This window comes from Pinus tabuliformis, chromosome 4_2 (genome assembly GCF_031772625.1).
Source record: "Pinus tabuliformis cultivar Carrire ecotype Pingquan chromosome 4_2, CPIR1, whole genome shotgun sequence".
NCBI lineage: Eukaryota > Viridiplantae > Streptophyta > Pinopsida > Pinales > Pinaceae > Pinus > Pinus tabuliformis.
In genome coordinates, this window is record NC_142304.1 from 647,101,389 (window position 1) to 647,117,947 (window position 16,559).

General features: G+C 37.0%; 1 pseudogene; it reads right to left on the reverse strand.

The window, feature by feature from the left end:
- LOC149171038 (uncharacterized) overlaps nucleotides 1-8,813 on the reverse strand; it is a 49,491-nt pseudogene extending 40,678 nt beyond the window's left edge.
- Between the last annotated feature and the right edge of the window lie 7,746 nt (nucleotides 8,814-16,559).

A 16,559-nucleotide genomic window follows, 5' to 3' on the forward strand; every position in this document is an offset into this window, starting at 1 on the left:
CCCACTTCTCTTCACCAGAGTCCCTCATGCCATCCTACTTCCCTTCCAAGGGTCCAACTCAGGTTAAACATGAAGACTCAAAGTTATGGCTCCAAGAAATCTAGATACAAAAAATGGAGTCTTTGTACACTTATATACAGATGTACATTCAGGTTTCTTCAAAATTTATAAAAATTTATGGGTATCACTCTCCCACGGTCTCCTCGTGCTCTCACATGGTGTCTTTAAGAACACAACAACTCCATTGGAACTTTACCAAGTTGATGGCTTGATTCCTTGATGTTGTTAATTTTTAGCCTACACTACAAGGAAAAGACCCTGTAGTGAAGGTTTTTGCGAAAGCCCCTATAAAAATAGCCCAAAAAATTGTTTGTAGCAAAGGTGGGCGGGAAAATGTTTTCGTAGAAGACTTTTTTATGGTGCATCTACAATATACAAGCACACTAGTGCATTACTATCCATATAAGCACCGGTGACGAATAGAACATGGTGCACTGTGGAAGATTTATTTTTATATAATAAAAAAATACGGTGCTCTAAATAGCAAAACACATCGATGCTTGACTAATCGATAACACCAAAAAAAGGTTAACTTTTAAAAAATTTCGATGCTATATACATCTGAAGTACTAGTGCCCTTCTTGAAGTAAAACACCCCGATGCATACCTAGAAGGAGCACTGTTATAGCTTCTAATTTTCAAAAAAATGTGGTGTTATATTCAAACAAAGCACTGGTGTTGTTAATGTATTAAAATGCACTAGTGCATCTTCTAAAGAGCATCACTAGGTTTTTTTTTTTTTTAAATGCAGTGCTATAGTCCAACAAAGCACCGATATGGTACATGTATTAGAATGCCCCATCGACGCATCTTAACAAAGGAATAACTATATGTTTTTTAATTTAAAAAAAGTAGTGCTCTTGGATATCTGAAGTACCCATGCGGTTATAATAACACATCGAAGGAGGGTTAAATAAATAAAAAAACTCCTGGCCATAAATTTGATTTTTACCATCTATAGTGCTGGAGAGATCTGAAGCACCAGTGCCACTCTTTCTTCATGCAAGCACCCTGACATTGGTGCTTATCTTGCTCACCATCTTTTTGTACCATGCTCAGTGTGTGGCTTTCCAAGTTTCTAAAATGGTGGTGATTTTTTTTTCTCGATTACGTGTCAACAATGCCTCCCCAACGAGAAAATGTCTAGGTAATGTCTATATTTCTCTCTAATTTATTTTTTTTAGCAAATTAGAATTGCAAATTAGCTCAAAATATCCATTTTTCTTGAAAAGAAAAAGAAATCATCATGGTGCGCTCATTATATTCGGCTCGCACTAATAATAGTTTATACTGTGCACCACATTTATGTGCATGAACCTAACACAACGTTATTATTTCGATGTGTTTCATAAATAAAATGCACCGAGAAAAGCTATAAATTGTACATCGATGCCTACATTTTTAGGTTACGCCTGGTGCTTTTACATTTACCAAGCGCACTGTAAAAGCAATATTGAAAAATATATCTTAGTACATTTGATAAGCTGAATGTTACATACAAGTGCGAAAATGTTATATGTGTGCACCAATGCATAAATGAGACACATCTCAATGAAAATTTAAACATGTGAACTAACCATGGTGCATCAAATGTATGTGTGCACTGATTTCAATGTGGATGTGTTTGAAAGTGCACTTGAGCCAGTGCTTTACTGTTTTTTGGGCACACTGGGGAATTTTTTTTTTAAATTAAAAGTTATGTTTTCATATTTATAAATACATTTTTCATTTAATAAAAAAAAATTGTATTTTATGTACGAGGCTGATGTATTTTATATGCCAATCATGTAAGAGAGACGTCAACAGAGGAAGCATCAACTTGAGCAAGAGAATATGGCATACCAATACAATATGGTCCGACAATGGGAGGCCAGAGAGAAGGAGAGATATCTATACCCTTGCCCTATTAGTGCAATGAGTTGAGCGCTATTCAGGAATGTAGGACTCCTACAGTACTATGAGGAGGTTACATCCCTGAAGGCACACTCTATCTTGTTGGTGCATCAGATCCATCAATGGAGTGTCTAGGAGCAGGATTTCCATGTCGATCCTGAGGTGTGGTATAGACCCTTTGAGGAGGATATATATTTTATCACTAGCCTATCTAGGAGAGGGGAGGATTTTCCCCAGTTCCCTGATGTCCCCCATGGGGTTGAAATGGAGAGTCAACTTGCCTACTCTCAAATATATGTTGGGCCTCATGTAGTTTGTCCCATAGATATTGAGGTGTGTGGTGGACAACTACAGATTTCCTCTTTTGTTTCACAGGATGTTAGGTGCCTCTCGTTATTATTCACCACCATTTCACACTTTAGTAGTGAAGAGAAGCACATTAATTTCCTTCTTTTGTATTATGTAGATTCTTTGATTCAAGTGCCATGATGTATCAGACGGTCTACCATTTTTTTGAGGCAGTTTTATATGGATTTAGATAGATGTTGTGTGATGATTCATGGGAGGGTGGGCTTCCCTTTCTCTTTAGAGCTTTATTTTTTATTTTTTGAGAGGCTTCGGGAGACAAGGCCTACATTTGACAGTCTCTTTCCTAGGCTAATGAATGAGGTCTGGATGCACATGTGAGGCAAGACAATTCACAAGAGGGGCTTGTTGGAGTATCCAACCTAGATTTTTGCCCAGGCACTAGCACCACTAGCTGGTGAGTTTGACCATGCATTTGTCTTATTGTCGTTTCATTATGCGGGGATTGATTGAAGACAATGTCCCAACATACTCTTCACACTAGCTGATCCTCCAAATGATAGAGGTAGTATTAGTGTTTTATTTAAATTAATCTAGTTTCATTTTATTATTTTAGTTAGAACACAATTTATTCTAGCACTTTTTTAAAGTTGTTTAATGAAATTGTCTAATTATTGTTGTGTACTATATATTTTGTAGATATCAACGTATTCCATGGAGACATGCCTCCTCCCAGAACGGCCGGAGGAGATGTGGAGATGGGCGAGGCCAAAGAAGGTGAGGCATATGTTCAGGGGGGCATGGGCATCTGAGCCCGTAGGGATGGTTTGAGATTTCAGATGGATTACTGTGACAGATTGTCTACAATTTTGGTTGAGGAGGGAGTCTTCCCTGTGAGGGCTTGAGTCATCAGTGAAGATCCTATGTTCATGGATCTCTACAAGGAATTTTCATTCGAGATGATGTCTCTTATGCATCATATTGTCAGAGCTAGTAGGATATTGGCAACGATGAGGGATGCAGGGCATCCAATGACACATACATTAGATCATGATCATGAGGGTGGTGAGCATGATGCTTCTAGTAGTACTACCCCATTGGATCATGGTCATCAGGGTGCTTGTGATCCTTCTGGTAGTTTATGTCCTCCTTAGTCAATTGATGATCAGATGCCAGAGCTATCGGATGTGCCTTATATTTCTCTTGATAGAGCATACCAACCACCTCCTCCTCCACCTTAGAGTTTGACAAACGTTGAGGTAGTTTTTGACCATCCATCATCTATTGTTGCAAGTTTCCACCTCCTCCTCCACCTTAGAGTTCGACAGACGTTGAAGCAGTAGTTCACCATCCATCATCTTATGTTGTAGACCAGGATGACACTACTATGTCTGTTGTATCAGATATTTGATTGCAATTATTTGACTTGATGTAGTTATTTAACTTGTTTGTATATATATATATATATATATATATATATATATATATATATATATATATATATATGGTGCATTTTTTTCTTTATGTTTTTGTACTTAAATTATATGTTGGCATTGATGTGTATATTGTTAGGTCATGTTAGATATGTTCATTTAATGTGCTTGTAGATATATATGTATGTGATAACAATTCCCTGACATGAGACATATATTGATTTGAGGATGTGTGTGGTGATGATGTTAGATTACAATGTTTGTGTTTTGTTAAATGTGATCACGATATTATATTTATATTATTATATTATTATATTTATGTGCTAGCTTGATATTTATATGTGCTAGAGTTGTATGTAAGTAGATAATGGTAGTGAATTTGAATGTGTATCTTAGATGATGTTTATGTTTGTTAAATCATTATCATCATGATGTTTATTTTTATGAAATAATATTTATTATAGATTATGTATTGGTGAACTTATATCAAACTTTTATATATGAAATTACATGCAATGACTTACTTTAAAAAATATGAACAAATATTTTTATAAATTACAAAGTTAGTATGGCTGAAACTATAATTGTAAAATTACAACAAATATTTTTCTATTTTTTAGATAGTTCCTTCATATTCATTCTATCTTAATTATAAAATATTTCAATGAACACAAGGATAAAATAATTAAAGGTTGTAGGTTTTAACCCTTTATAGAAATTACTTGCAAAGGAATTCTTAAAAAAGGAAAATATACAATGGCGAGAAACACAAAACAAATACAGAGAGATTTTCCCATGGATCCCAAAACCGATACTACCAAATTGATTTTTCATTATATTCCTTGAATGTTACAATACATATATATACATGCCGAAGCATTCATAAACCCGAATCCATTAAAATTAGATTAGGACATAACCGTAGTTCCCTTGACCGAATCTACAAAATACCATGGACAGAAAACCATCATGCCCAAAACCATGTGCAAAACCATAGGTACATCTTCCCACCTAATATAGGGTCCAAAAAAATTTCTGAGGCGCTACCCTTGACCCCGTGCAAGGGGGCTATCGCCCCCCCTGAAACCCCCAGACAGGGGGGGCTACACCCTCCCTACTGTGCCGGAAAGTAAGTCTTCAATGTTGTTTCTAAATTCACTATTTTCTCATTTTGGTTATATTCTTCTCATTTTCCTATTTGAGAAGGATTGTGACTTTGAATCCTTATTATCATAGATATTTTACACAATTGGAAATACTTAGTTTTAAGTGTAAAAATGTTTCCATTGCAAAAAAAACGCGTAAAAATGTTTGTGAATCTTACCAATTATATAAAATGCCAACAATATCAATACAAAAATATTATAATTAGTGAAATAAAGAAAACAAAAACATACAACAATAGTATAAATAATGAAATAACACAAGCACATATCACTCTTCATTGTCATCACCCTGATTATCTTCCTCTCTTGGCATGATAACATTGTTGTTCTCAAAAATATGTTTTGATATAGGGCTGTGTTTTAATACGAGCCACTGATACCTATCGAACACATCTAGGTAAAAAGACACCTAGTTGTAGTGATTTAGGAAAGCGTAAGGCTCCCTAGGTTCATGCGACATAATTCTAGAGTTGATAGATATCATCCCACTATTTCAATCTTTCTTTACATTATTCTGATCAAAGGTGTCTCACCACTTGCACCTTAAAATAACACATTGGAATGAAGAAAATTCCACTCAAATGGTCTCTTGTATCTTTCCAACATAACCTACCGTCCCCTACATTAGGTTTTGATCATGGTGGCTAGCACAACTAGGTTGGTCGAAATCGACTTCCACTCCAAAGTCTTGTGTAATGCATATATCATTGGAATCTTCTATGCTAAAATGATGTCCATATGCCCACTTAGATGAGAAAAAATACACCTATAAAATATTGAAAAAATCACAATGTCATGTGTCTCATGGCCCAAATGTAATTAAAAATATAAAATATATATAGACGTTGCAATTTTGTAGCGCCTCTGCCCACATTTACCCACTTTCAACGGTTTACCCAGGGTAAACATGAGCTAAGGATCACTATGATAAGAATGAACCTCCTAAATGACCTTAAGGAAATGGAGTCAACAACTTCAGACCTTACTGACTTTCTTGAGGCACTACAGGACCTCCAGGAGCAACTCAACCCCTCTAGGTGTCTAACACGTGAGATGAATTTGTTTGTCATTGACCTAAAGCTCCAATCTCTCCCTTGCTAATGCATGTTAGTGATTATGGCCCTCTAGTCACACTGATAAGCCAACCTCCATGCGACTATGTACTTTTCTACTCAATTTTATGCCAGTGACCCTGAACTATGTGCAAATTTTCTCATGGCCAATACTCAGGCCTTTGCCCATAACTAAGTAAAACTTACAAATATGATATATGCCATAGAAATAATGCTTGTAAACCAATTTAATTGAAACCAATACTTGACCTAACATTCCCCAAACAACACTGACATTCCGTGAAACACTTGGTAAACATGTAACCTACAGGTAACGAATGAAAATCTGAACATAAAGATCTGAAAACTTGTTTGAGGTTTAACAAGAAGGATCACTACATTCTCACATTAGCTATCATAACATAAATTAGGTCTTGCATTCATTATTCATTCAATTTCAAGTAAAAACATGGAAAGATCCATGACTAAGAACTATAAAATAACCATGTCTATAACCAACATATAACTAGATAAATAACAATGAGAGAACAACCATTAGAGCCACATAATAACAAGTACATTTACTCATCAAAATAAAGAGAAACGTAGCTCTAATTAAACATAGGAAAAATCCAACCAGGTTTGGGACTTCCACGTACTACTCAACCATAGGTTGGCTGAACCAAATATTTCTTTCAACCAATCACCCTCGTGACATATTCTAAGCATGAAGGTGGGATCTCATTGGATAAAACAATCCATAAAAAACCAAGATAATTGAGAGGTTAAACCATCTCCACCCTCACCATACCATAATCTCACCTAAACTAGTGCCAAGATCACAAAACCAAACCAATCTTGGATGCCTCAGAATTTCTTCTCCAATACCTTGAAGAATTTTCCTGTTTCTACCCTCAAGCTTTACCGTGTATCCTGCCATTACCAGTCAAGGGATTCCTAGGCCTTTGAGAATTTTCTTGAGCCAACCTCACCCGGATCTAAAATATTTTGGCAATCCAAAGCTCAAATCGAGAAAAGTCCCATCACAATATGGCTATCCAGAAATGGCAAGGTAATGCTAAAATCCATTGTCGAAACCCAAAAAAATCGATGCCAATGACAACAAAAGAACTAAATACCAACATGCAAATACCATGCATGTAAAAGCCTGTTAAGAAATCATACATGCAACCTGTTACCTGCAAGTATCCCTGTTGAAGCTACTTGATCCAACTTTCCCTTGCTTGATCCTTGTTTTTCTTCGCTTGCTTGCTTTTCTTCTCCTCTTGGTTCTCTTCTCCTCTCTGAGACTAATTCCAAAACTAAATTGACAAAAGGCTACCAACTGATGCTCTAATGTCTCTTTATTATTGATGCCTCTAATTTCTTCATTTTTACTCTATTTTCCTTCAATTTCCTCCTCACATGCAACCTGTGACCTTTTACCTCCGTTTTCTCCTAATTCCCTTTATTTTCATAAATAAAATATCAATTAATATAGTGGTGGTTGATAATCAACAAATACATTGTTGAATCTTCAACTCATTTTGTGTATCAATTTCAATTCTTAGAATGCAATGTTCAATATTTTGTGTTGAGTGTTCACCTATGACAAACTGCAAATAAATACTTAATAACCTGATAACTTGCGAACCATATTTTGTGTATAAATTTCAATTCTTAGAATGAAATCTTCAATATTTTGTGTTGAGTGTCCCCTCTGATAATCTGCAAATAAATTCTTAATAACCCAATAATCGGCAGACCACGATTGGCCAAGTTCCTCAACAATTGCAAATGGTCAGATTACCAAATGCAAGGGTGTTAAGTTAATAAATCCCATACTTCCATTCCCCGGCAGCGAGGAAGAATATAATGGCATCAAATAATGTTAGGAGCAAACTTGGGGGCGCCTATCAGGGCAGTTCGATATTCCTCTGATGCTACTCCAGAAGCCATATGGTACACTTATGACTATTAGTAATTGGAAAATTGATTCAATGCATATTCAAGTAAAGGGCCGATAAAATAGATTCCTGTTGTGTACCACTCCTAGTAATCTCTATGATATACCAATACCACTCTTTAATTGGCTACTGTAATTGTATTCCAACGCTGTAAATAAACGCTCATGAAAGTGTGTAATTTCAAAGAAATAGAACGAAGTGATGTTGACACGGTTCAGTAATCCGTTCGATTACAAATTAGAATGAAATTATTTCAGACCGCAGTTAAATATTATATGTTTAGCATGTTGACAAAAACTAGATATTTAGCTAAAGGAAAATGACTATTCCACGACGGCCTTCAGCTTTCAGTATGTCTTTAACTTATACACGATTCAAAGTTTCTTTTTCATAGGTGCATTACAATAATTTCGAATGGGGCTCCAAACTTCATGAAACTTGGCTCCATTGCTTCCATATACTTCCCATAATGGTGATTAAAAGGAAAGTTTGAATAACTCGATGTCCACTCAATGCCAAATATCATCCTCCACTCAATGCCAAATATCATCCTCCCAAATAGACCAATAGAAATCCTCCGTAGTCTTAACATAACATTCCACGGCATCCAGATACATAATGTCGGGAGTTGAATCTCCATAGAGATGGTTCTTGGGGATTCCATGTTCATCGAGAGATAAAATGGTCTAGGAAGAAACCAAGATCGCAGCAAGCATCGTCATAGTACAGGAAGTTTTATGTATCAAACATCACCGCGGTCCTTCCAGATTCCCCATATGGGGTTAATTTGCCTTGCTTATTTGAACCCATCTCTTCAGTACTGCTCATTTGGTCGATGGGCTGAAAACTATTATCTGTTCGCGCCTTCAACCCAATTTCATCTTCCAAATAATGTGCAAGCATGTTGAGCTTCATCTCGCCCTCAACGTCATTCATCGTAGTATGCGTAATCTAAATTACTTTTGTTGGTACCCGCCATGAGATTACAGTCTCGCCTCAACATTCCGCTATTACTACGCTTCGCCTCTCGCGAATCCAATCCACTATTCAAATATTCATGTCTTCCTCTCTTTTTCTTAGATATGTGAGAGAATGCGGCCATCTCTGCGGGGTAAATCGGAACATATACAACAAAAGAGACTTCGGTTTGTATAGCATTCCATTTTCCTCTGCGGTTAAAATGGAACTCTTAAGTATTTTCCACCATACAACACTCATGGTCACACCACAACTCTCTCTCTATATATATAGCATTAGATAGATCAAAGTGGAAACTTCTCAATCAACGTGTTGATTTTCACAGCCTTTTCCTTACACATTGTTAAAACGGCACTGACACGACAGACAGAATCCCGAACCAATTACATGGACATTGTCGGCTCAAATAAAACGGACCTGATGACATTGAGACTTGATGAATGGCTAGAAGGTAACAAGTTGTATGTGTATTTTTTTGGTTGATTTATGGATACATTATATATGTATGTGGCTTTCTAGTTATGTGTTGTTATTGGCATAGAGGATTGGTTGGATAGACAGTGATTTTAGCTTTTTCTTTCCATTTTATGGATAGTCATGGTGTTGTGGGTTTTTCCACTTGATTGTTTTATGGTTGGTGCTCATAATTCCTTATGGCTGTGGGTTGGAACAAACACTCTGAAAGCCCTAGAACAACTTAGGTTGAGTTACTAGTTCTAGAGCCTAGGTTAGGACAAGCACTCTGAATCCCTTGGTGAGTTGAGATACCAATCCTTAGATTTGGGTTTAACAAATGTTCTGGAGTCCTAGAAGGTTGTGGGTTGAGTTATTAGTTCCTCGAACCTTGGAAATCTTGGGTAGAGATCAATCTAGTTGGTGTTAGTGATGTCCGACCGTGAAGTGGAATCATTGGTTGAGGGTTGAGGTGGTTTGGACTCTAGAAGCAATCATTGGTATTTTTTGGTTTATTCCATGAGATCCTACATTCATGCTTGAAATATTGCATGGGGGTGATTTGCGGAAAGAGATATTTGGTCTAGTGCAATCTATGGTAATGTGGTATGTGGAAGTCCCTAACTTGGTTGGTATCTTCGTATGTTAATAAGAGCTATTCTTCTATTGTGATTCATGTATATTTGTTGGAAATATGTTCATGATATTATGGTTGGGTTTCCATGGTTTATATGTCGATTATTTTCTAGTTATAGGTTTGTTCAAATGATGTGTATCTTCTATGGCTCTTGTCATGAATTTTTTACCTATTGATCGGTTGATGAATAGATGGACTAATAAGTGTTGTTGTAGCTATGTGGAGAGGGAATATGTTCACCCCGGTGATTCCGACATGAATCTCGGACTTTTATGATCAGATATGCATTCATGACATGTAGCTTACATGTTTGACAAAATGTTTGTTATGTTCTACAAAGTCTAGGTAAAGTTCCACCTTCAAGTTTATATGTTTAGCCTTGTTGTCATGTCATTACTGATTCTAAGAAGTCTCAGGAAGTTCTGGGCAGTGGTATGGAAGCTGACATGGAAATAAGGCTCAAATCTTGGGACTGCACCCTCTGAATTGGACAATTTGGGTCCCAACTGCACTCAGGCAAGTTTGTGAGTGCAATTAGAGGCCTCCAACCACATGGAGGCCTTTTCATGCATGCAGTTGTGGGTTAAGTTGTGTGAAAAGGAACCACAACTTAGGGTTTGGTCACCTATGGCGGTTATTTTTCCCTCAAGTGACCTATAGCCCTGAAGGATGAGGTGAGTTGTCATTTTGTGGTCAATAAGTCTTTGCTGTAGGTCCCACTTACTTAACTGGAGCTTGGAGGTCGTGTCATGTCCTAGTAACTCTTCATCTCATGTTTACCCTCACGCGCTGGTGAAATTGGGTAAATGTGGGAGGGGTGGTTACACAAGGAGAAAAATAAATTGGGGGCCACGACCCACGGGTATCAGGATTGAAACAAGAAGATAAAATTTGATCTGAAGGAACCCTAGTAACCATTTTCATCATTATCTATTATCTAAGGTTGCATAAATATTTTGCATGATCCTATCAATATCATACACCATATTGTCTTCTTAGATGTTATGCATAGTCCTTGACCTATCTCCCTTGTGAAGATAGCCATTATGCATGTGGTATCCTTAATATTCCCAACACTTTATCGGATATTGTTTTAGCCTCTTACCTAAGCAACTTGTCATTTTAGGTTCAACTTATGTTGGCTTCCCTTGATAATACACATAAGAGATGTTCTCGATGTATGGGTACTTTAATCATTTCTTCCTCTAATCCATATTACCTTTCTTCTTATCATCCTATGGTTTTTGAAACAATGGCTTCCCCTTGTTTTGGTAAGACAAATCGTTTTCCTTCCTCGTTGTTTCCCCAAAATCTTAGGCTCATTGAATTTGATTTCATCTTTGTAGAATGATAGAAGCCCACTCAAGAATCTTTGATTTTTCACCTTATCATCCTTGATGAAATCCACATACTCCAAGCTTTAAGGAATTTTGTCTCATACTCATTAATGGTTATCTTTCCTTGCTTCAACTCAAATAATTATTTTATTTTCACTTCATAATAATGCTTTGAAGGGCCTTTGTTTCTAGAAGCATCTCTTAAACTATCTCTAAGAAATTATATTCTCATTAATATCCTTGTCTAGTTTTAGTTGGTCCCATCACATGGAATATTTCACCTAAAGAAGATATACACCAATAATTGTTTTCAGATTTTATGACTAAGCTCTAGCTAATTTTTTTTTGTCATCTTACCCTTCCTATGTTATTCATCAAAAGTTGGTGGCTTAAGCTTCCTACTCTCTTCTCGCAAAATATCCAACTTATGCTTCTTCCTCTGATATTTGACTAGGGACACACTAGGGTTGTTTTATAATTTTGAGAGTGCACACACTCTTCAAATTTAATCTCTAACTAGATGATGATTTCTACTAGGACTTCTTGAGTGCAAATGTCCTTTGTGATCATCCTTCCTATCACAATATATGTATGTTGTTGCATGTCTTGCATTAACTACATGTTTTTTGTTGGAATTAGTTACAATAATGAATGATAGTTAATGTAAAGAGATCCAAGACAATCAATGAACTGAGATTCCAAAGATGAAGACAAAGATGCCCAATATGTGAGTGACTGTGAAGGGTGACCATGTGTGTCAGGTATCTCTCGTTGGTGTTTTATATTGATGCAATTCTTTTCATATGTAAAGATCATTCCTAAGTTTGCTTAGTAAGAAGTGTTGTAGCCGAAAATGAGTTCTAGTTGCATGCACTCCATGAAATGTTTATTGAGTGGTGCACTATAAGTCTTGATTGACATGTATAGAGAATGTAATATAGAGATGGATACATTTTGCATCAAGACTACCTTCCTATAGAACTAATGAGTTAATGAATGGCACTAATGCATCTTGGTAGATGGAAGTAGGTCCATGGTATGTTCAATTACTTAGTCTTCATGGTCAGATTGATGTTAGGACCTAGAGTACAACATGTTCTCCATAAATCTAAGGTACCACTAATTCTAGTGATTTCCTATTTGTATATGGTGACAATTCATTAGGTGAAAGGAGGAGCATAAACACTTTCTGAGGTGGAAGCAAGTTGCAATGTTCTCGCTTGAGGAAAGCAAGTGTTGTTTGTATGGTAAATTTTTGAAGTGGAATAATGAGTTTGCTACTGAGAGTACAAATAGATCCTTGATACAATAGAGATATCTTTGAAACCTAGTCTAAGGAAAATAGGTGATAGTACATCTTGAAACATTATGGTAGCAGAGGATAGTGGTTGGAGCATGAACATAGATTGAGTGATGGTGGAAAAACAAATATGGGTAAAATTATGTGAGTAAAGTAGACTCGTGACCATATTGTAATATGATACACAATTTGTAGTTGTAGCAAGTCTATTTTGAGTTAGTGGTCCTTGGAAATGTGTAGAGCATGAAATCTCCATGAGATGGTGTGTGAGCATCCTCGTATTTATGTAACATAAAAAGGGCATATTGCTATAGGACCTAGAGAGGCATACACACCCCTTTTCCATGTGTCCTTGATGACTCAGATATCTTATCTAGTTTAATTCAATAGCCTTTTTGAGGATGTTCTTTAACACTCTAAACAATGCATGGTCTATTTGTTGGATACAATTGAGTGCAACATATTGGTTGTAGACTTTGGGAGGTGAATTTTAATATTCAAGAGGAATTCATTAATAAGTTTAATGAACCACGAGATTAGAGTCATGCCCCAAAATTCCACTATTCCTTCACTTTACCTCTGGGAAATCCTACCCACTATTCAAATATTCATGTGTCCCTCACTTTTTTCTGAGATATTCGGGAGAATGCGTCCATATCTACGAACAGATACTATGAATAAAACATAAGAGATACAACAACATAGACTTCGATTTGTATTTGTGTTCATTTTTCCTTTGTGGTTAGAATGCAACTTTTAATATTTACCACTATGTAGCACTCATGGTGACACCAAAGTTGTTTATATATATATCACTGACACTGGTGAGGTCACAATCAATCCCTCATAAAGTGGAGTTTATTTTTATATCATTTTCCTTATAGATGGTTGAAATGGCACTGATAGGGCAATGGAAACCCAAAGCACTTGTCCAAGCACCCACATTGCCCACCTAATTAAAAAGGATCTCACCACAATAATGAGATACATGATTATCACGCAACTTCCAACTAGGTTTGGAATTTCAAAATAGACCCACTCAAAGATTTCCACACTTCTCTAATCTAGTTTTACAAATTCAACAAAGGATATTTCTAGTTTTACAATTTTTTCCACTGTATTTAACGAGGAAATCACACCATGAGAAACAATTTACCCGTCAAATTCCATCCATACTTTAAACACAATTCAAAAGACACAACCTTCCTCATTTAGCTCGACAAAGTTGACTACCGTCGACATATTTGACGGGCATTAGTTACCCTAAATTCACTATTTTGCATGTAATCGAAGCCATTGCTCATGTACTTTTCTGGCACACTTTTCTTATATTAAGTAAACTTTCCTCAAACGTTGATCTCTCACACTTTTCTTGAACTTCCGTAATGTCAACAAAATGTTTCTCCATGGTTTACTTTCTGGCAAGCATTTGTGATTCTAACCGACCACTGGTAAATGGATAACGCTGCCAACCTTAAATTATTTGCTTTTGCTTTCATTATCCAAATATGAAAGTCTTTTGCAAGTATTGTACTGAGTTTTCTACCTTCCATATTTCTTTATAATAATGGATAAGAAATGTATTTGAGAAAAATGGTGCTTACTAAATATTATAACTTACGTCACGCGTTTTTGTTGGTGTACATGCACTTAGACTAGCTGTGTTGGTGTACATGCACCTAGATTAGCTCCAGTTAACTTATTGCTTGCATGTGGCACATGTGCACATTAACATAAGATAAAGCACACTTAGCTTTAGTTAGCTTTAGTTATTGCATGTAAAACTAAGCTTAACTTAGTTGCTTTTATGTATTTATTCTAAAACTAATATTGTAGAATCAATTTCATTCTTTTCTCAATTCTTGCTCGCTTCCTTCCTTCTCTTGCAAGATTGTTTATTGTTTTGCAGATCTAGATTTGTGTATCTCAAAAATCTTACATGGTATCAGAGCACAGGGATTTGTAATCAGTGCACAAGCAATTTTATTTGCAGGTTCAGAAGATTGAAGCAACAACAAAGAATGGAGTCTAAATTGGAGTTTCCACAATCGGCAATTCTCACTCCATATAATTATTTCGAATGGAAGCCAAAGATTCAACTTCATCTCAGAAGTAGAGGTTTATTTCGAATAACCATGGAAACGGAAGTTGAACCAATATCGGCAATGGAGAAAAAAATATATTTCAATCGCATGGACGAGGCCTTCGGCATCCTATGTTTATCTATTTCTTCGGAACTGCTATTTCATGTTGAATCATGTTTAACTCCAAATGAAGTATGGAAAATTTTGGAAGAATTGTTTGGAAAACAGGATGAAATGCAAGGTCACATTCTCGAAAATGAGTTAAACTCATTAGATCCGAGAAACTTTGAGAACATTCAAGATTTTTTCACAAGGTATAAAGCCTTGTTGGTTCCGCTGAAAGGATGCGGGATCGACAAATCCAAGCAAGAAAATCAGTTGATTCTTTCCATTTTATCAAAACCTGGTCCAGAGTATGCAGTATTCGTCTCTACATTCCACACAGTCAGATCTGCAACTGGTGCAGATTGGAAGATGCCCTCACTGGATTCTTTTATTCAGTCTTTGATGCATAAGCAAGATAAGCTCATCAAAATGGGCACACTTAAAAATTCCAAAGCGCATGCACTTACTGTGCATGCAAAAGGAAAGGCAAATTCCAAAGACCATCAGAAAGAAAAAGGGAAGAAGGATCCTGATCCAAGAAAGGGAGGACATCCCAAACCCCCTGATGGATCATCTGGCTCAAAGGAAAGGAAAGGAACGAAAGGGCAATCAATGTGCAATTATTGCCACCGTGGTTCTCATCCTGAATCTGCATGAATGAAGAAGACTATAGATCTTATGGCGCAGACACTCCAGCAACACAATCTTGGACACCACATTCTTGAGAATGCTAAGAAGAAGTCTGGAGAAAAAGCACCAGATCCAAGAGGTAATGGGCATGCTTTGATTGCTCTTCATTCTGCACCACAAGAATGGATCATCGATTCAGGAGCTTCACATCATATGGCTTCTTCAAAGGAATCCTTTTCTTCTCTACATGCATACTCAGGGCCTCCCATTCTCATGGGGGATAATTCTGCAGTTGCAGCAATTGGACAAGGAAGAGTGCAATTCGAAGATGGAAGTTTTGAAAATGTCTTGCATATTCCAAAGCTTTCTGTGAATCTCCTCTCAGTGTATCAGATGACACACACATGCAGCGGAAGGAAAGTGGAATTTACCCCAGATTCCGTGAGCATTTATGACATGCAAACCAATTTGAAGATTGCATCTGGAAAGGTAAATGATCAATCTCGTCTGTATACATTTTCTGATTTTGTTCCTCAATCAGATTCCTGTGATGGAAATCGAGGTCAATAAGCAGTGAAGGGTTCTCTAGGTGTACCCTTCCCCCCAAACCCAATGAGGGTGAATGTCAAGGCTGCTCCACCTCTAAAGCCTTCCCATGATTGGAAAATATTTGGCCAAGAACTCAGCAAATCTACCGAAGCTGTTGTCACCAAAGTGGAAGATAGAGATCGTCATTATCAGCCCGTTTTCCGTCCACCCTACGCCCATGCTGCTTCCTATGTAACAAACGAATAGAGGATACCTTATTCAACTGTCAATCAGAATGGGTTGCAATCACCGAACTGGAGCAATATCAGTAATGGTGAGGCTGGGGAGATTTATAATATGCGTGATCTGATAAAACCTAGTAGAATTTCGCCACTTGGTGTTGCCGGCCCTTCGCTTAATGCAGTAACTGCTCGACCGTCCATTATGGAATCTGAGGAACACTCGGATGTGGAAGCCTCGGAGCGTAGGCCCGTGGTGGTTGAAGAGCGTAGACCAAGGAAAAGGGGAAGGAAACCAGCCAATGGAAGAGAAGAGCCCCTCAATCACGTGGAAGCAGAATGCCAAAGACGTGAGAAGCTTAACCAACGATTTTATGCATTGCGAGTAGTG